General features: G+C 42.0%; 1 protein-coding gene across 10 annotated transcripts in view; it reads left to right on the plus strand.

The window, feature by feature from the left end:
- The window catches only part of LOC114589686 (uncharacterized), a 386,543-nt gene that overhangs the window by 139,421 nt on the left and 226,283 nt on the right, over positions 1 to 20,839 (plus strand). The gene's annotated exons all lie outside the window — the stretch shown is intronic.

Raw genomic sequence — 20,839 nt, forward strand, 5'->3', positions numbered from 1 at the left:
TGCCTCGTTTTTTGTTTGTTTTTTCCCTTTGACATTTTTACAAATCCATTTCATTTGTTGAGGCATTAGGGGGAGAAGAAAAAAGAAAGAGAGAAGAAAAGGGGGGGTGGAGAGAGGGAAGATGGATGGGGGTGGGGTCGGGTGGCGGTGTTTCTATTATGTTTAATGTGTGTAGAGTTTGGTGTCAGCGTTATTTGTGTCGTTCACTTGTGTTCCTTTGGTGGTGAGAGAGGTTGGGGTTGGCCTAGGGTGTGATTGTTTGCTTGTGGTTGGCTGTGGTGATCTTTGTTTTCGTGTGTGAGTGAGGTGGGTGGGTGTTTTGGATCAGGTTAGCCATATTGATTTGTATGCTGCTGGTGGATTATTGTCATTGTCCTGTTGGGCTGTGTGTGTGATAAAGGGGAGCCATACCGGGGTGAAGGTGTCTTCTTCTGTTTGTCCCTGTGTCAGTTTCAGTTTATTAGTTAATTTTTCTAGTAGGGCTGTTTCCCATACTGTTTGGTACCATTGGTCCATGCTTACTCCTGACAGGTCTCTCCAGTGTCTGGTTATGGTGTTTCTGGCTGCTGAAAGTAGGTGGGTTATGAGTTCTTTGTGGTGTAAATGGGCATTGTTGTCTTGGAAGATGTTTAGTAGGGCCAGTTCTGGGGTGATGTCTATTACTTGCTTAGTTATTGTACATATTTCTTGTATGGTTGTCATCCAGAATAGTTGGATTTTGGGACACTCCCACCACATGTGGAGGTATGTGCCTGTGGAGGTGCACCCTCTCCAGCATTTTGGTGAGGTTCCTGGGTGTATTAGCGCTAGTTTCCTTGGTGTTAGGTACCACCTGTAGGTGAGTTTCAGTGTGAGTTCTTTTCTTTTCGTTGATATGGATTTAAAGGGGGGTTTAGACCACATTCTGGTCCATTGAGTGGGGTTAATCTCATAGCCTATGTCATTCTCCCATTGTTTTTTGATTGCGTCTAGGGGATTTGCGGGATTTTGGAGTAGTATTTTGTATATTGCGGATACTGTCCCTTTACCGTTTCCCTTTGTTGTTAGGAGGAGGTTTTCGAAGGTTGTCAGGGGCCTAGTTGCTGCTGATTTTACTGTTGGGTTGTTTAAGAGGGCATGTAGTTGGTGTTGTGTTAACCAGGGCATTTGGGTGTCTTCTAGTTTGTCTTGTATTTCTTGTGTTGACAGGGGTTTGTTATTTTTATAAAAGTCTATTAGGCGATATAAGCCTTTGGCTCGCCAGGTTTTTATTTGGAGGTTTTGTGCTGCATGGTGGAATAATGGGTGGTACGCCAGGGGGATTAGTGGGGATGGGGTTGGGGATAGTTTGCCTATTTGTGTTTTCCATGCTTTGAGCATGGTCTGTGTGTACCTGTTAAGTGTTGTGGGAATTTTCTTTAGTTTGTTTGGGAGGAGTGGGTATGTTGTGGTGCAGGTGTTTTCAATTGTGTCCCTCTCTAGGTGTACCCATTGTTTTGTCTCATCTTCTAGTATATATGGGATTATATGGCGTATTTGGTTGGCGTTGTAATATGCTTCTATGTTGGGGATTCCCCATCCTCCTTCTGAGGTGGGGAGGTGTAGGTATTTAGGGCTTATTCTTGGTTTTTTATGTGAGAAGATGAAAGAGTGTAGTTTTCTCTGCCAACTGCGAAGTTGGGTTGAGGGGATCCAGATTGGGAGGGTTTGGAATAGGTAGGTTAGTTTTGGGAGTGTGATCATTTTGATCATGGCTATTTTGTCTGAGAGAGTGAAATTCATGTTATTCCATCTCTTTAGGTCTTTGTTAATTTGTTGCCACAGGGGCTTGTAGTTGTGGAGGTACAATTTATTGAGGTTTCTGGTTATTTGTACCCCTAGGTATCTGAACTTGGTGTGGCAAAGTTTTATTTTGGTGACCTTCGTGAGTTCTTTTTGGGTGTGAGGAGGGGTGTTGAAGCACATAGCTTCTGACTTTGTAAAATTTACCTGTAGGCCCGACACCATTGCAAATGTGTTGAGTTCTCCGATTAGGGAGGTTGCTGTGCTTATGGGGTCTGGTGTTGTGACCACTAGGTCATCTGCAAAGAGCCCTAATTTATAGGTTCTGCCTTTTATTTCCACTCCCTTGATGTCTGTGGCCGCTCGGATGCGGATTGCTAGGGGTTCAAGAGCCAGGATAAATAAGAAGGGAGACAGTGGGCATCCTTGTTTTGTGCCTCTTTGGATAGCTATAGTATTAGAATCCATATTGTTAGTTCTGCATTTTGCTGAGGCTTGGGAGTATATTTGTTTGAGGATCTGTAGGAAGTTGGGGCCAAATTTCATGTTGGTTAGTACTGCTAATATGTATTTCCACTCTAAGCAATCAAAGGCTTTGAGGATGTCTAGGGACATAATTGTCAATGGGAGTTTGGTTGCCTTGCTGTGTTCGATCAGGTTCAGTAGTTTCCTGATGGGGTCTGTTATATTGCGGCCAGGGACGAAGCCAGTCTGGTCTGGGGCTATTAACTTGTGTAGGAAGATTTTTAGGCGGTTGGCCAAGATTGATGTGAATATCTTGTAGTCTTGGTTTATTAATGAGATTGGGCGGTATGATTCTACTTTGAGGCTGTCTTTTAGTGGTTTTGGGATGGAGACTATTTTGGAGTGGGTCCAGGTTTTGGGGATGGGGCCCCCTTTTATGATGTCGTTGAATAGGCGGGTCATGTAGGGCATCAAGGGTTCTTTAAATTTCCTATAGAATTCTGCTGTGAAGCCGTCTGGGCCTGGGGCTTTATGTGGTTTCAGTTTTTTGAGGACTGCATCTATTTCCTCTGGGGTGATAGGGCTGTCCATGAATTCCCGCTCCTCATCAGTTAGGGTAGGCATGGTCAGTCCTGCTAGAAATGTTCTGATTTCCTTCTCTGGTGGGTTATGGGAGGTGTATAGGTTGGAGTAAAATTCTGCAAATTCTGAGATTATTTCTTTGGGGGAGAATGTTGTGTTGCCGTCTTTTTTGGTGATGCAGTGTATTCTTGTTTTGAGTGCTTTTTTCCTACATCTATTTGCTAGTAATCTGGAGTTTTTCCCTCCATGTTCGTAGAAGCGTTGTTTAGAGTATAGAATGCTGATCATTGTTTTGTTAATTTCTAGGGAGTCTAGTTCTCTCCTTTTTTGTTCTATAAGTTTGAGGAGTTTTTTAGATCCTGTTTGTTTGTAGCGTGATGAGAGGGCTGTGATGTCTTGTTCTATTTTGCTAATTTTTGAGGAGGTTTGTTTTTTAAGGAATGTTTTCTCTTTTATGCAAGCTCCTCTGGTGACCGCTTTCATTGCGTCCCATAGGAGGGGGGTTGTTATATTGTTTACATCATTTTCCTTGAAGTAGTTTTGGAGGGTTTTTGTGAGACTCTCTCTAATTTGTTTGTTTGTAGTTAGGATGGGGCTGAAGGACCATGATGGGGTGGTTTGTGTTCCTTCTCCTATTTTAATGATGACTTCTACTGGGGCGTGATCTGTGATTTTAATGTTACCTATGTTTGTTGATTCTACTGAGGGAATCAGACCCTGTGTGAGTAGAATGCTGTCTAGTCTGGACACTGTATCATGGCGTCCCGATTGGAATGTATGGCTGATGTCTCCCGGGTTTTGCTCACCCCAAATGTCGTAGAGACCCCTGTTTTTTAGCATTTTTAGTAACTTGTAAGAGTTCCTAATTGTTGGGGGTTTCCTTCGGAGGAAGGTTGCCCATGGGGTTGTGGGGTGGATATCTTTCAGGGATATACCTTTCATATTTAGATTGAGGTCCCCTCCTAGGATTGCTTCCCCTTCAGAGAAGGAGAAGAATTTGTTTAGTGTCTTCTGGAAGAATTCTAGTTGTTTCGTGTTTGGGGCATATATGGAGCCGATTGTCAGTTTGATTTTGCCATCAAGTGTCCCTTTAGCGAAAATGAATCTGCCTTTTTTGTCCTTGAGGACTGTTGTGGCAGTGAAGTTCAGGTCTCTACTGAGTATTATGGCTACACCGCGAGCTTTCCCTGAGCCTTGTGCGACCCACTGTTGACTGAAGCGGGGGTCGCTCAGGAGTTTGCTGCCTTTGGGTGGGTTGTGTATTTCTTGTAGGAAGGTGATGTGTGGTTTCATGGTGTTTATGTATGAGGTGATGCGTTTTCTTTTGATGGGGTTTCCCAGCCCCCTCACATTTAATGTGATTGCTTTTAGGTTAGCCATCTTGCTTATCTATTATGTGGGGCGATTCCCTGCCAACCCGTTTGGGTTGTCTTGTGTCTCTCTCTTCGTGTTGTTTAAAGAACCAGTGAGGTTGCGCTGACCTAGGGTGTGGTGGGTGGGGGGCTAATGGGGTTAGAGTAAGATTTGGGTTAAAGAGTAGGGGGTAAGTTGTAGAGAGTTTCCTATATGTAGTCATATAGGTGTTTGTTTGGGGTATTTTAGACCATCTGGCATTTAGCCAGTTGGTCCTAGGTCTCAGCTGGTGTGGAAGGCCGTGTTCAAGGACAGGCCATCCCCCCTGTTGTTTGCGATAGGGGGTGATCAGCGAGACAGTGTGAAGTGACTTTGTAGTGTCGCTGTCAGGTATAAGGTTCATAAGCAATGTTGCCAGTGTTATAAGCAACATTGTTGGTGTGTTGGGGTGGGGATGTGGGTGTTGGTACGCTCTGGTGCCACCATAGTGCTGGTTGGGTATCAGATTTTAGCCTGATTGTGGGTTGTGTTATTAAGGTTGGAGGATTTGTTTTTCCCTAGTATGGAGTATGGGGGTGTTGAAGGTGTGGGTGATGGGGAATGTGGTTGAGGTCGTCTGGACTGGTGTTGGGGTGGGGATTTCTGTGGGGGTGCGGGGTTGGGGGGGATGCTGATGGTGTTAACTAAATCTATGTTTGGGGGGGGAGGGGGAAAGGGGGGGGGAATCACCAGTCCTTCAGTTTGTGGTTTTTTCCTGGTTTCTTCATTCAGCTGTGGTTGTTGTAGTAGGGTTGTCCATCTGCGATGAATTGGTTTGGTTAATCTTGGTCTGGTTTCTTGTGTCGTATGGTCGGCGGGACGGTTCTGAGCATGATGCTTGCCTGTATTGGTTTGCGTTGTTGCGCCGCTTCTGTTGATTCTTTTTCTTCTGTACCGTTGTCCAGTTGTTTGCTGTTGTTTCCTCGTGGTTGGGGCTGTCACTTGGTGGGTTGTTCTCTTGATTGTTAAAATATCCTTTGGCGATAACCACCAAGGTGTTTTCTGTTCTAAAAGTTTTTTGTTTTTCTCCCAAACTTCATATAGTGGTCCTCTAACAATATGGCTTGAAAACCCTTTATGTACCTTTTCCTTGTTTGCCCACAAGTAGGCATGCCAGCCGAACCTATTGCTGGACCCCTCAAGGTCTTAATAAGTCAGTGTTTTCTAAAGTTATCCACTCTTTGATCCAGCAAAGGCAGTCAGCTTCGAAGTATAATTTCAGGTTCGGGACCGAGAATCCCCCTCTTTCTTTTCGATCTGTGAGCAACTTAAATCTGACTCTCGGTCTTTTCCCTTGCCATATAAACTTCGAAAGGGTTTTCTGCCAATCCTTAAACATTTTGGAACCCTTAATCACTGGTATGTTCTGAAACAGGAACAACATTTTTGGGAGTACGTTCATTTTTATTGCTGCCATTCTTCCCATCCACGAGAGTTTGACTCTGTTCCATATATATAAATCTTTCTTAATTTCCTTCCACGTTGTCAGGTAATTATCTTGAATTAGATTTATATTTTTTGTGGTTAACCAGATTCCCAGGTATTTTATTTTTTTAGCCACCTTGATTCCATTCTGAGCCTCCAATTTTTCTCTTTCCTCCTTTCCCAGATTCTTAGTCATCATTTTTGTTTTTAATTTGTTCAATTTAAAGCCGGATAGCTTACCGTATTCTAATATTTCAAGCGCCTTGCTGAGACTTTTTATCGGTTCTTCTAGGGATAGCATCAAGTCGTCTGCGTAGGCTTTTAATTTATATTCTTTCGTTCCTACTTTAATCCCTCGAATCTCTGGAGTTGCCCTTATTTTGTTCGCAATCACCTCTAATACAATGATAAACAGAAGCGGGGAAAGGGGGCAACCATGTCTTGTTCCTTTTTCGATTTTAAATGGATTTCTTAAGTTGTTATTTATAATCAGTTTGGCGAATTGGTTCGAATATACTGCCTTTATTCCATTTATAAATTCGCCTTCTATCCCAGCCTTCTCCATACTTTTTAATAGGAACAACCATGAGACATTGTCGAATGCCTTCTCCGCATCTATAAAGATCAGAGTCGCCGGTATCTCATTCTTACACTCCAGATGTTCAATGATATTTATAGTATGTCTTACATTATCCTTCAGAAACCGGTTTGGGAGGAATCCTGCTTGGTCTTTATGAATTAGATTTACTAAACACTTTTAAAGCCTATTTGCCATTATCTCTGCGAAGATTTTATAGTCATTATTTAATAATGAGATAGGCCTGTAGTTTTTAATGTTCAATTTATCCCGTGTCAGGTTTAGGGATCACAGTGATGTGAGCCTCTTTCCATGACTGGTATTTTTCCTCCCCTTAATATATTATTCATGGTATCACAAAGCACTGGTGTTAGTTGGTTTTCTAATACTTTATAATATTTTGCGGACAGTCCATCCGGTCCCGGGGCTTTCCCTAGTTTCATTTTTCTTATCGCATTCTGGATCTCATCTGTTTTTATAGGTTTATTTAGTTGGCACCTTTCTTCCTCTGTTATAGTCTTCCCACTGCAGTCTTCTAAATATTCTTCTATTTGTTTTAAATCTTCATCTTCCTTTTTATACAGTTTCTCATAAAATTTGAGAAAGTTGTTTTCTATTCCTTTTGGGTCTTCTATCAAATTTTCTCCTATTTTTATCTTATTTATCACATTTTGTTTTTGCCTTCTTCGCAATTGCCAAGCTAATAGTTTACCTGTCTTGTTAGCTGATTCAAAATATTTTTGCTTCATTAACTTAATTTTCCATTCAATTTCATGATTTATCAGCATTGAATATTGTGTTTGTAATATTTTTGTAGTTTGTATGTTTTGTTCATCTTTCGGATTTGCTATCATTTTTTTCTCACATTCTCTTATCTGGCTAAGGATTTCTTCTTTCTTTTGTTCCCTTATTTTCTTCTTATAACTATTTTGCTGGATGAAGAAACCTCTTAATACTGCCTTGCTAGCATCCCAGACTACCTCTATGCTTGATTCTGTATTGAGATTCAGATCAAAGTAGTCTTTTAAGGTAACTTTAGCTTTTTCAATTTCTTCTTCACTCTCTAATAAATATTCGTTCATTCTCCATCTAAACTTCCCTTGTATTGGACCTTTTATTTCCAACAATATCGAATTGTGGTCAGATAGAGTTCTTGGTTGAATTTCACATTTTAAAGTTCTTAAAGTAAGTTCTCTTGAGATCCAGATTTGGTCAATTCTACCCCAGCTTTTGTGTATTTCTGAGAAAAAGGTGAATTGCTTCTCCATTGGGTGTTTGTGTCTCCAGATATCTACTAAATCTAGATTTTCTTCTAAATTATTAAAGGATCTTGGTAGCTTCCCTTGATTACGTTTTTTCTTTTCTGTTTGTCTATCAACTTCTGGTGCCGGTACTCCGTTAAAGTCTCCCAATAATATTGTCCTGTTGTACTCTAGCTCTAATAGTATTTGTTCTAGTTTCTTAAAGAATTCCAGTTTGTTCGAGTTCGGGGCATATATATTTATGACATTAATCTTTTCACCCTGATTGACATCTAAGGCCCTTTTAAAATGTGGTGGGGAGTTGAGTTACTGATGTGTATTTTGTGTTTTTATGTTGTTTTTATGTTGTAGCTGTCCTGAGACATGTGGGCATCGATCTGTATGGCATCCCAAGACTACCATCTGTTCATCAGCCCTGTTCCCCTTGCCTAGTTATTGTGGCGCCTTCCTAAGGATTCAGTTGCGACTCCTGCTGCGTATGGTTTTAACTGGGTAGTTAGTCAGCTGCTGCTCCCCTCTTCTTGTTCTTGTCCCTTTCTGGCAGGGAGTGCACAGCCGCAGTGAATTCCTTTCCTGCCCTCTGCCTCAGGGTCTTACTGCCCACCCCCTTCTGTTTTCGGTTGCTGTGTTTGCTCGGATTGGGCCAGCAATGGCCCATTCCCCTTGCTCAGCGTGTCTGCTTGGTGCGAGGTGACGCAGCTAGGAAGGAATCAGCAGGCAGACACGATCCTTTCCCCTTCCGTTGCTCAGCGCAGGCTGCAGCAGCGTCACCTCGCAGCAAGCAGACATGCTAAGCAAGGAGATTGGTGGCAGACGAATGCAAGAAAGAGCAGGGAAATCCCCTGCCCTCCTGGCAAGCAGAGCGGAAAGGATCGTGTCCTGTGCGCAGGCTCCAGCCCACCCAGCTCAGCTTCCTGCGCCTAGGAGCGCAACTGACAGCTGCCTCCTCCGCCTCCCCTCCGTGCTCCGGTGCTGCTGCGTCCAGGGAAGCATTCTAGGGATGTGCATTCTAGGGAAGCATTTTAGGGATGCGCAGGCAGCCGGAAAACATGCAGGTGGGGGAGGGGGGCCAGCAGGGGAAGTAGAGGGGCGAACGAACCCCCTGGCAAGGTTGTCATCTAAGTACTCTCGGAGAGCCCCAAGTTCAGGGGCCGACAAGGCATAAATGCGGCCGAAAGGACTCTCTGCTCCTGGCTGCAAGTCACACTGCGCGCAGGCTCCAGCCCACCCGGCTCAGCTTCCGGCGGCTAGGAGCGCAACCGACAGCTGCCTCCTCCTCCTCTCCGTGCTCTGGTGCTGCTGCGTCCAGGGAAGCATTCTAGGGACACGCAGGCAGCCGGAAAACATGCAGGTGGGGGAGGGGGGCCAGGAGGGGAAGTAGAGGGGTGAATGAACCACCTGGCCAGGTTGTCATCTAAGTACTCTCGGAGGGCCCCAAGTTCAGGGGCCGACAAGGACTCTCTGCTCCTGGCTGCAAGTCAATAGGACAATCGTAAGTCCGATGGGGTGGCAAAGCCTCAGCCCCCTTTTTCTCAGACACACCCACCAAATCCTGGTAGGGCTCCAGGATGAGGCCGACATCCGGTAACCCTGCCCCGTCTGGGGCAGCACCCTGCAAAGCGGAAGAACTGAGGGCCGGCTGGTGAGGCTTCCCAGGTGCCGACGGCAACACGGGGGTTGGGCACAGACGTCGTGGCAGAAAGACGATGAGAAACACAACATCCACTGCACCCAGGAAATGGCGGGGTCATGTCGGACCAAGCAGAGGCTTCCATGGACCACAGGGAAATGTGGCGTCTGGACTAGTTGAAACGTTAACAGTTCCTGATGCAGGGGTGCCACTAACCTGGCCAGTGGACAGGGCTCACGGGTAATGGGTCCTGATGCGAGGGGGGTCCCCTCCAGACCCACCACTGAAATGGTGAGGGGGGGTCACCCACTCCAGTTGATCCTTATGGCAGGGATGAAGGCCCTGATGGAAGTGGAACCGTCAGGCAGCTACATAGCAGGGTGTCCGCAGCCCACCAAGGGAGCTCTGCGGTGGACTCGGTAACTGGGCGAGCCCCCTGCCGGAGGTTCTGCAGGGCCATCTCAGCCGCCAGGGCGCGATTCAGCTCCCGGAACGTGCCCTCCAGGGTGGCAATGAAGTCGTCCAAATTCCCCAGCAGATGGTCGCTGGCCTCAAGGTACGGAGAGACCCAAGAAAGTGCCGGGCCCACGAAGAGGCTGACCATAAAGCATACGCGGCTCCGTGGGGTGGGGAAGTCTGTCTCACAGGTGGGGAACATCAGCCAGCACTGGCTGACAAAGCTTCGAAGGGCCCCATGTATTGGTTTCTATTTCCCTCACTGAGCAGCAACTGCAGTCACAAGACCTTCTTTACATTCCACAGTCCAAGTTCCTGTTGGGTTCCCACGGGAATGGGAGACTGGATGGGACATACACTGGCTTCCTGTTTTTCAGTGTTCTCTCGGTTTCTTTGTGTCGAGAGTAAGTTTCTTCTCTGCTCTCACAGAGGCAAGGTGCATGTTTGTGTGTCCTCGGTATAGTTGAGAAATAAAGATTAGCATGTAGCACATCAATGTAGCACGCAATATCAATCAATTATATGGGGTGGGAGCAGGAATGGGAATCCAAAAGCCAGGAGTCAAGAAGCCAAGGGTCTGAGGGTCAGGAAACCAGGAGTGAAGAAGGAAATGTTTTGCTGTGTCAAAGAGCCAAAGGGAAAGGCTGACCTTATATCCCTTTCCGGCTCTTTCTTGCCACCAGCTGCTGTGAGTTACCAATCAGCCTCACCTGTGCAGCCGTGCCTTGCCTCTTCAGAACAAACTTAGGAAAGCCCCGGTCCTGCAAAGCCCTACCGGTCCCAGGGCCTGGCTCCGGCACGCACTCCTGACAATAACACTACTTCTTTTGGAGTAATTCAGAAATTTGGGGAAGTGGCAGGATTTAAGTTAAATAGGAATAAAACTAAACTATTAGTTAAAAATTTAAAAGAAGAGGGGGGGAAGAATTAGAGCAAAGTATTGAGATTGAAGCCCATAAAAAGGTGAAATATTTAAGGATTTGGTTAACATCAAGAAATGTAAACCTGTTTAAAAAGAATTATGAAAGAATTTGGCTCGAGGTAAAAAGAAATTTAGAAATATGGAGCAGAATGAATCTTTCATTGTTAGGAAAAATATCGGCGATCAAAATGAATATGTTGCCAAAAATGCTATTTGTTTTTCAATCAATACCAGTCATCCTGAAAGATGAATATTTTAAAAAAATGGCAGAAAGATATTTCAAAATTTATCTCGGGGTGGGGGGGGGCAAATGGCCAAGGATAAAACATAAAATACAGACATAAAAGATAGAGGCGGGTTTGCCCTCCCAGACCTTAAATTGTATTATGAATCTGCTTGTTTGGTATGGATCAGGGACTGGATGAGATTGGATAAGCAAGAGGCATTAGAATTAGAAGGACATGATAACAGATTTGGCTGGCATGCATATCTATGGTATGGGAAAGGAAAGGTTCATAGAAGTTTTTATAACCATATAATTAGAAAATTATTAATGAGAGTATGGCAGAGAAACAAAGATTTCTTGGAACAAAAGACCCTGTGGTGGCTTTCACCAAATGAAGCATTACTGCTTAAACCACTTGGAAAGAAAGGGAAATGGCTCACATATGTTGATTTATTAAAGGACCACGATGGAAAATGGAAATTAAGACATTACGATGAGATCAAATATCACTTTCAGAGTTGCTTGCACTATCAACAATTATATGAAACCTATAAAGAAGACAGTAAGAAAGGATTTAGCTACACAAGATTTAGGTTTCAAACGGAAGTGATTGAAGGGAAAGTGAAACTACTGAAGGCCGCATACAGCATACTATTAGAATGGGAGATGAAAGATGAAGAGGTAAAATCAGTCATGAATGGGCACAAGATGTAGGTCACAACGTTATGATGGAAGATTGGGAAAAATTATGGAAAACTGATTTAAAATTTAAAGACTGTTCCCTGTTGAAGGAGAATTACATGAAGATGATGTACAGATGGTACACGACAACAGTGCAGTTAGGGAAATGTACAAAACTAGTTCAACTATATGTTGGAAGTGTAAGGAAAAGGAGGGGACATCTTATCATAAGTGGTGGGATTGTAATGTAATTTACCAGTAAAAATTTTGGGAAATGATATACAACAAATTGAATAAAATGTTCCATCTAACATTTGTTAAAAACCTGAAGCATTTTTGTTAGGGATTGTAGGGAAAGACTTGCCAAAAAAGCTGGAAAACATCTTCATGTCTGCGAGAGTCCTAATAGCACAAGGATGGAAGACTGAAGAAATTCCAACTAAAGAATCATGGCAAGAAAAACTGACGGACTATGCAGAACTGGCAAAATTGACACATAAGCTACGGGACAAGGATAACTGTGATTTTAAAGAGGAATGGGAACCCTTTACAAAATATTTGAAGATGCAACAAAGTGAATTGGGTTAGGGTTTTTTATTGACAATAATCAGTTAAACAATTTAAGGATCTATACAACTTGGTAACATGCAGAGAATAGCATTTACAGAGAAATGAAAGATTGGAACTGAGAGAAGTGAGGGGTGAGGTGGGGTTGGGTGGGAGGAGGGAGGAAAAATGGGGAAAAATAAAGGATGATATGTTTTGGGTTTTTTTTATAATAATTTTTTATTGCATTTTTTCCAGTTACAAACGAAGCAAAAGAAATTAAAAAAAAGAGAAAAAAGAAGAAAAAGGAAAAAACCATAACGTTTCAACAACTTACTTCAATTTTCCATCGAACTTCCCCACGTCTCCCTCACAGTGCATTCCCAGCAATAAATTTATCAGCAAATTATAACCTTGTTTCATGTGTTTCTTTTGTACTTTCAATTGCAATTTAAGTTTAAATCCCTTATTATCCATTTACTCTAAAAACAAAACATATTATCATTTTTGACCATTTAAACTTTGATTCTTTCAATAATATTATCCAATTTCATATAAATTCCACTTTCCTTGCTGGGGCTAACATTCCAAATCATGCGGCACCTTATAGTTCATATAACTTATAAAATTTTTGCAAATAGTCCTTAAATTTCTTCCAATCCTCCTCCATCGCTTCTTCTCCCAGATCTCGGATCCTGGCAGTCATCTCGGCCAACTCCATATAGTCAATCAATTGCGTTTGCCACTCTTCCAGTGTGGGCAAATCTTGAGTCTTCCAGTGTTTGGCGATAAGAATTCTTGCTGCTGTGGTTGCATACATAAAAAACGTTCTATCCTTCTTTGACACCTTTTGGTCCATAATGCCCAAGAGGAAGGCCTCCGGTTTCTTAAGAAAGGTGTACTTAAACACCTTTTTTAACTCGTTATAGATCATCTCCCAGAAGGCCTTCACTCTTGGACAGGTCCACCAAAGGTGAAAGAATGTTCCTTCAGCCTCCTTACACTTCCAACATTTGTTATCAGACAAATGGTATATCTTAGCAAGCTTGACTGGGGTCATGTACCACCTGTATACCATTTTCATAATGTTTTCCTTCAAGGCATTACATGCCGTGAATTTCATACCGGTGGTCCATAACCTTTCCCAGTCTTCAAACATAATATTGTACCCAATGTCTTGAGCCCACTTTATCATGGCTGATTTAACTGTCTCATCCTGAGTATTCCATTTAAGCAGCAAGTTATACATTCTCGATAGTACCTTGGTCTTTGGTTCTAACAGCTCTGTCTCAAGTTTCGATTTTTCCACCTGGAATCCTGTTTTTTTGTCCAACTTAAAAACCTCATTAATTTGGGCATAATGAAACCAATCTCGCACCTTATCCTTTAGTTTTTCAAAGCTCTGCAACCTCCAATTGTCTCCAATTTTTTCTATTAATTCCCAATATTTCGGCCAGCCGGCCTCCATATTGGGTTTTTTCCACGCCTTGGCCTCCACTGGTGATAACCACCTCGGAGTCTTGCTTTCAAGTAAGTCTTTATATTTTGTCCAGACCATAAATATTGCTTTTCTGACAATATGGTTTTTGAACATTTTATGTGTTTTCACCTTGTCATACCACAAGTACGCATGCCAACCTAGCGAATTATTAAAGCCTTCCAGATCTAGGACATCAGTGTTTTCTAACAAAATCCAATCTTTCATCCAGCAGAAGGCTGCAGCTTCGTAGTATAACCTTAAGTCCGGCAGGGCAAACCCCCCTCTTTCTTTTGCATCAGTTAATATTTTAAACTTAATTCGGGGCTTTTTGCCCTGCCAAACAAACTTCGAAATATCCTTCTGCCACTTTCCAAAGCATTCCACTCTGTCCACGATCTGCAAGGCTTGAAACAGAAACAACATTTTTGGCAAAACGTTCATCTTTATAGCTGCTATTCGGCCTAACAAGGAAAGTTTCAGTCTTGACCAGATTTCTAGGTCTTTTTTAACTTCTGACCAACATTTTTCGTAGTTGTCTTTAAATAAGTTCAAATTTTTGGAAGACAAGTTGACCCCCAGGTATTTCACTTTTTTAACCACAGTTAGTTCTGTTTCCTTCTGAAACCCCTCTGTTTCTGAAGATGTCAAGTTTTTCCCCAAAACTTTAGTTTTTTGTTTATTCAACTTAAAGCCTGCCACCCGACCAAATTCTTGAATCAGTTCTAAAACTCTTTTTGTACTAGATTCTGGCTCCTGTAATGTTAAAACTAAGTCATCTGCAAATGCTTTCAGTTTATATTGTTTCACTCCGACCTGTATCCCTTGTATTTGCTGGTCCCTCCTAATCATGTTCAGTAGCACCTCCAGGACTGATATAAATAATAGGGGGGATAGGGGGCACCCCTGGCGTGTTCCTTTTTCAATATGGAACTCTTCTGTCACCACATTGTTCACTATCAACTTAGCTTTTTGTTCTGAGTAAATTGCTTCTATACCATTTTCAAACCCCCGTCCCACTCCCATCCCTTCCAAGTTTTTCTTCATAAATTTCCAAGAAATATTGTCGAAGGCCTTCTCTGCGTCAATAAAAATTAACACTGCTTTAGTGTTAATATTTGTTTGTAAAAGTTCCAGAATATCTATAATATTCCTGGTGTTATCAAACAAATGCCTACCAGGGAGAAAGCCTGCTTGGTCCTTATGAATTACTTCGTTCAAAACCTTTTTCAATCTACTTGCCAAAATGTCTGCAAATATTTTGTAATCCACATTTAGGAGTGAGATGGGACGGTTGAGTCTTTTCAGTTTCGACTTTGGGTATCAATGTGATGAAAGCTTCTTTCCACGTTTCCGGTGCCCTTCCTCCCCCCATGATCTGATTACAAACCTCCATTAGTGGTTGTATCAAGTAGTCTTTTAATGTCTTATAATACTTGGAGGTAAGCCCATCCGGGCCTGGAGACTTGCCCAGCTGCATATTCTGAATGGCATCCTCAATTTCCTGTTGTGTTATTTTGCAATTCAGAATTGATCTCTTCTCCTGAGATAATTCTGGTAAACCATTGAGTTTCAAAAACTGTTCCATCTCAGACACTTCCTCAGGCCCTTCTGTATACAACTTTTTAAAGTATTTCTGGAAACACTTTCTAATTTCACCTGGTTTCTGGATATTTTTCCCTTCCACCTCTAGATTGGTAACATAATTCAGTTTCTGTCTTTTTTTCAACTGCCATGCCAGCAGTTTCCCACATTTATTCGCTGATTCAAAAGATCTTTGTCTCATTTGTTTAATTTTCCATTCCACTTCTTGATTTATCAGTTTCATATATTGTGCCTGGTGGAATTTAATTTCTCGCAGGATCTCTTTTGATTTTGGTTTAGATCTCAATCTTTTCTCTCCATCTCTTATCTTCTCTAATATTTTATCCTTTTTTCCATTCCAGAGTTTTTTCTTAATCGTATTTTGTTGTATCAGAAACCCTCTCATTACAGCTTTACTTGCGTCCCAGATCGTTCTTTTTTCCACCGAAGTGTTCAAATTGATTTCAAAATAGTCCTTTAAAGTTTTTTGGGCCTTCTTTACAATCTCTTGATCTCTAAACAGGATGTCATTCATTTTCCATCTAAAGGAACCGGGTGGGGTAAGTCTCACTTCCATTTTCAGGGCGTTGTGGTCGGAGCAAGTCTTTGGGCAGATTTCCACTCTTGTAGTCTTTGGTGCCAGCCCTCTAGTTGTCCAAATTTGGTCGATTCTTGTCCATGACAAATGGGCCTCAGAGAAGAAAGTTCCCTCTCTACCTAGGGGGTTCCTTGTCCGCCAAATATCAATCAAATCCATATTGTCTGCCAGCTCAAAAAAGGTTTTCGGTAGTCTGCCATCCTTGGTTAAATTTTGATTTTGTGACTTATCCATCAAGGTAGAGACCACCCCATTCATATCTCCCATCATAATGATGTTCGAATAGTCCAGATAGTCCAGTAATGTCTCATGTAGCTTCTTATAAAATTCTGATTTCCCCTCATTTGGTGCATAGATTCCTAGTATCAAAACTTTTTCTCCTTGAGTTTGTATTTCAATTGCCAGGATTCTTCCTTGTTCATCTTTAAACAAAAATTTCGGTGCTAGGTTCTCCTTTGTGTAGATCACCAAGCCTCTCTTTTTTACTTTATCTGATGAGATAAATTCTTGGCCTAGTCTTTTGTTGATTAACACTTTCCTGTGGAGCCTAGTCACGTGCGTTTCTTGCAAACAAATTATATCCAGATGTTCCTTTTTCAAAATATGGAAAATCCTTTTTCGTTTTTCCGGGGAATTTGCCCCATTAATGTTCCAACTATACAGCTGCAGAGACATCCTGTATCAATCTGTTGTTGCACTTTATGGGGTGTCCTCTTTTTTGTCCGGGTCCGCGGGAGATGGTGTTGGTTCTAATCCAGGCTGTGGCGGAGGCCAAGGGACTGCTGTTCCCTTCTGAAGATCCTCTCCGTGGTCGTGCAGGAACTTCTGATTATCCTCTTTTGTTTTGATTCTAACCTTCTTTCCGTTGTAGTTGAATGATAGACCTTGTGGAAACTCCCACCTGTAGGGTATCCCGTTGCTTCTCAAAAGTCTTGCTAGGTCGGTATAGATAGATCTGAGATCCAATAATTGTTTCGGTATATCCTTGTAGATTTCCGCTTTTCTGTCCTGGATCTCAAGTGATTTATTAAAATGAAGGTCAAGTATTTTGTCTCTCTCCTGTTTGTTCCTTAAAATGATCAAACAGTCTCTGGGTCTGTCCTTCTTAACAACTCTTCCCAATCTAAATGCAGTTGTTATTTTAAAGTCTTCGTCCTCCTTTATACCCCAGAATTTCGAAAATTCTGCTGTCAAATAACTGGTCAAATCTTCTTTCTCAAGCTCTGGGATAGAGCGTAATCTTAAATTATTTTCTCGATTTCTCAATTCCACCATAGACAGGTAGGCCTGCTGGTCGCCAATGTGTTTGTGTAGTGGCCTTACCTCTCCTTTCAATTCCTCCACTTTTTGATTTGCTTGGTCGGCTTTTTCATTCGCAGCTTCAGCCAATTTCCGGTTCTCAGCAGTGGCGTCTTTTAAATTCCCAATTGCTTGTGAATGCTGTGCCACTTGTTCAGATAATTTTGTAATAGAGGATGTGGCTAAGTCGATTTTTGCTGTTTGGTCATCCACCTTCTTATTTAAAATTGCAAATTGTTGTAGCATTTCCTTTAGAAGAGTGTCAGATCCCCCTGCAGCCATATCCTCTATTGTTGGCTGTTCAGCTTCCTTTAATTCAGCTGTTGTTGGAGGTTCAATTCCCTTTAATTCATCTGTTGTTGGAGGTTCAATTCCCTTTAATACAGCAGGGACTGATGATCTACGTGACTGAGAAGTCAGAGTTGTTTGCACAAGTTGGCCTTTCCCTGCTTTTGCTTTTGCAGATCTTGTTTTCGGAGGGCCACTCATTCCACACCTGTCTATGAGTCAAGGTCAAATTGTCAAATGTTCCATGGGAAGAACAGTCCTCAGTGTAGATAGTAGCAGCAGAGAGTCAAAACAAAGTTAGTTCCCAGGAATTTGTAAATCCCAATCTCCACTAGAGGGAGTATTATTGCAGTTCATGGAAGAAGGAAGAAAGTTTTAAACGCCATTAAAATTCCTGCAGCTGAGTAGTTTAACAAAAATCCTTAAAAAGTTTTTCCACTTGCAGAGCCCTTTCAAAGTTGCCACAAATAGCCACATCCAGAGGTACAAGATACAGTTACCTGATAGTATCTTCCAATGGTGCCTCTATGTATCTATTTCAGCTTTATAAATTGTATCCGCAATGAATGTTCTTTTCCCCTGCCATCCCGAGGCTGGGTTTTAAAGTTTTTAAAGTCCACAAAAGGAGAAGGTTCCCAGTTGCATCAACACAATAACATAAAGAAGAAAGAAAAACTTGCCTTTTGTTTCAACCGTCAGATCTGCCAGACGCATGATGCTTCCCGTTTTATAATCCCTTTCTACTGCTTCCAGCTTGTCAGTTCCTTTGCCTTTGATCTTTAAGCCTTGCCGGGAGACGGACTTCCTTTTTTTCGTCTCCCGCTTTCAGCCAAATTTAAAATTTATAATTCCAAGATAGAGTAATTCTTACTCACGAGTAGATGATTTAGAGCCCAATGTTTAAGGAAGAAAGGTCGGCGCTCATCAGCAGCAGCCGCGCGGCTTCGCTCCCGCAGAAAGAGTGATGAACTCACAGCACCGCTTCCCCTCCGCGCTTCCGGAGCCCCTTACGGGGTCCCTTCTTCGTTTTGGGGGTCGCTCTAGGTGCCCGCCGAGTCCCACGGCCACGAGCTCACTCTGCTCGTGGTTTTTCTTAGTGGATCGTCGCTGTGCCGTAGCGAACGATCCTTTCCTGCGGAGCCCCTCTTCAGAGACTAAAGAGGACCGCCATTGCCTGTTTCACGCCGCCTCCGGAAGTCTCAAGGATGATATGTTTTTGGATAATGTGTTTTATTTAAATTTTCAATAAAAATTATATATTTTTAAAAAGCCTTACTGAAATCAAGACACACTATTTCCACAGCTGTTCCCTGAACAACAAAGTTTGTAACTCCATCCAAAAAAGGGGAGGAGAGATTTCTCTGGCTGGACTTGTTTTTGAGAAAGCCATCCTTTCATCTTGTATGTTTCTGTTGTGAAATCTTCAGATGGAGGGCACATAAATATTAAAAATGATAATAAATAAGGATATTTGCAAGCTGGAACATGTGCAAAGGAAGGCGATTTATGTAATTATTTAATTTGTATACCATCCGACCCAGTGGTGCCAACTTGATTAAAATATTGGCGGGGGTCCACCTTGAATAATAATAATAATAATAATAATAATAATAATAATAATAATAATAATAATAATAATTTATTATTTATACCCCACACATCTGGCTGAGTTTCCCCAGCCACTACGGGCGGCTCTCAATCAAGTGTTAAAAACAGTACAGCGGTACATATTAAAAACTTCCCTGAACAGGGCTGCCTTCAGATGTCTTCTGAATGTCAGGTAGTTGATCTCTTTGACATCTGAAGGGAGGGCGTTCCACAGGGCGGGTGCCACTACCGAGAAGGCCCTCTGTCTGGTTCCCTGTAGCCTCACTTCTCGCAGGGAGTGAACCGCCAGAAGGCCCTCGGCGCTGGACCTCAGTGTCCGGGCTGGATGATGGGGTTGGAGACGCTCCTTCAGGTGTACTGGACTGAGGCCGTTTAGGGCTTTAAAGGTCAGCACCAACACTTTGAATTGTGCTCGGAAACATACTGGGAGCCAATGCAGATCTCTCAGAACCGGTGTTATGTCCTATGAAAAATGCTGGACGGAAGTGAAAAAAGATTTAGAAATATGGTCAAATTTGAAGTTTTCATTGCTAGGCCGTATTGCTGTGATAAAAATGAATGTATTGCCAATAATGTTGTTCTTGTTTCAAACACTGCAAATTTTGGGGTTTTTTAAATAATATTTTATTTTTTCCAAAAAAAATTAACAACCATCAATGATCAATGAAAATCACAAAGAACAGACAACAAACATCAAAAATCCAAACAGAAAAACAGAAAAAAGAAGAAGAGAAAAATTTAGCATAAAAAAGAACACTCTTTCATATTGGTAACTTTCAAAACCTTATTCTCTTTACTTCCACCCGCTTTCCCTTCTTGTATTCTACTTTAAAATTTAGTTCAGCAAGATCATTCATTATTTATCTTAAACCTTTATCCCTCCCTTTATGGTCTTATTTATCTTAATCGCTAGAAACCCCTTCATTTCATTTTCAGAGCCCTCAACATTCATAAATTTTACAGTATTTTTGTAGATAAACTTTAAAATTCTTCCAGTCCTCTTCCACCTGCTCCTCTCCTTGATCTCGGATTCTGCCGGTCATTTCTGCCAGTTCCATATAGTCTATTACTTGCATCTGCCATTCTTCCAAGGTGGGTAGATCTTGCGTCTTCCAATGCTTTGCAATAAGTATTCTTGCTGCTGTTGTGGCATACATAAAAAAGGTTCTATCCTTCTTTGACACCAATTGGCTGACTATGCCCAGGAGGAAGGCCTCTGGTTTCTTCAGAAAAGTATACTTAAATACCTTTTTCAGTTCATTATAGATCATTTCCCAGAACGCCTTAATCCTTGGGCACGTCCACCAAAGGTGAAAGAATGTTCCTTCAGTTTCTTTACATTTCCAACACTTGTTATCAGGCAAATGATAAATCTTTGCAAGCTTGACTGGTGTCATGTACCACCTATAAATCATTTTCATAATATTTTCTCTTAAGGCATTACATGCCGTAAATTTCACACCTGTGGTCCACAACTGTTCCCAGTCAGCAAACAAAATATTATGACCAATGTCTTGTGCCCATTTTATCATAGCCGATTTAACCGTTTCATCCTCAGTATTCCATTTCAACAGCAAATCATACATTCTCGACAATATCTTAGCATTGGGTTCTAACAGTTCTGTTTCCAACTTTGATTTTTCCGCCTGGAAGCCATTTTTCCTGTCCAAATTATAGGCCTCTCTTACTTGGAAAAAGTGTAACCAATCCTGCACCTTATTCTTAAGTTTCTCATAACTCTGCAATTTCAACTTGTCCCCTTCTTGTTCCAAAATTTTCGAATATCTCGGCCATTTAGATTCCATATTGAGCTTTTTCACAGCTTTAGCCTCCATTGGCGACAACCACCTAGGAGTCTTACTTTCCAACAAATCTTTGTACCTGGTCCAGACATTAAATAGTGCTTTCCTGACAATATGATTTTTAAAACCTTTATGAGCTTTAACCTTATCATACCACAGATATGCATGCCACCCAAAAGCATTATTGAAAGCCTCTAGATCCAAAATGTCAGTGTTCTCAAGAAGTAGCCATTCCTTCAGCCAGCAGAAAGCTGCTGC

The sequence above is a fragment of the Podarcis muralis genome, chromosome 4 (assembly GCF_964188315.1).
Source record: "Podarcis muralis chromosome 4, rPodMur119.hap1.1, whole genome shotgun sequence".
Lineage (NCBI taxonomy): Eukaryota > Metazoa > Chordata > Lepidosauria > Squamata > Lacertidae > Podarcis > Podarcis muralis.